Source organism: Miscanthus floridulus, chromosome 7, assembly GCF_019320115.1.
Source record: "Miscanthus floridulus cultivar M001 chromosome 7, ASM1932011v1, whole genome shotgun sequence".
NCBI lineage: Eukaryota > Viridiplantae > Streptophyta > Magnoliopsida > Poales > Poaceae > Miscanthus > Miscanthus floridulus.
Window position 1 is genome coordinate 58,222,011 of NC_089586.1, and position 619 is coordinate 58,222,629.

Consider the following 619-nt stretch of genomic DNA (forward strand, 5'->3'; position numbering starts at 1 on the left):
AGAAAGAAGGAACCAACAAAAAAATAAAGAATTATTCCTCGGCTCGGGGTCTGTCTGGAAATGGAAAATAGTTCTCTCTCTCATCTGGTCTCGCCACAGTAACAAGAAAAACAAGTGAATAATTGGAATAGAACGCAATCGTCAACCAAAATCGGGTAGGATGTATTATAAAAGAAAGCCTTGCCTCACTCGCAAGTGAGGACCTCACCCCTCCTTCCTCATTTATTGAGAATGGAAAAAGACAATGTTCATTGCTTCCTCAAAACAAGAGTTCCACGGGCGTCATAAACCTCTTTAAGCAAGGCAAGGCGATTCATGAAGGATTCCTCTCCTCTAGTTGGTCTATTAGACTATTATTACTATAAGGTCCCCTAAAACAGGCATACCCGTAATGGAAAGGCAAGGGAAAATGGATAGAGATTAGTTAGTGGTCTCCTCTCCTGGTCGAGTATTTATGTTCTTTTCTTTTATTTGGGGTTAAGAACAGTAGTCGGACATTCCACTTTGTTAAGTTCTTTTTTTATTTTACATAACAAGAACAGAATCACGCTCTGTAGGATTTGAACCTACGACATTGGGTTTTGGAGACCCACGTTCTACCGAACTGAACTAAGAGCGC

General features: G+C 40.5%; 1 non-coding gene across 1 annotated transcript; it reads right to left on the reverse strand.

The window, feature by feature from the left end:
* Positions 1-545: 545 nt before the first annotated feature.
* Positions 546-619, reverse strand: TRNAW-CCA (transfer RNA tryptophan (anticodon CCA)). Its single transcript has one exon. It is a non-coding gene; the product is annotated as a tRNA-Trp (tRNA).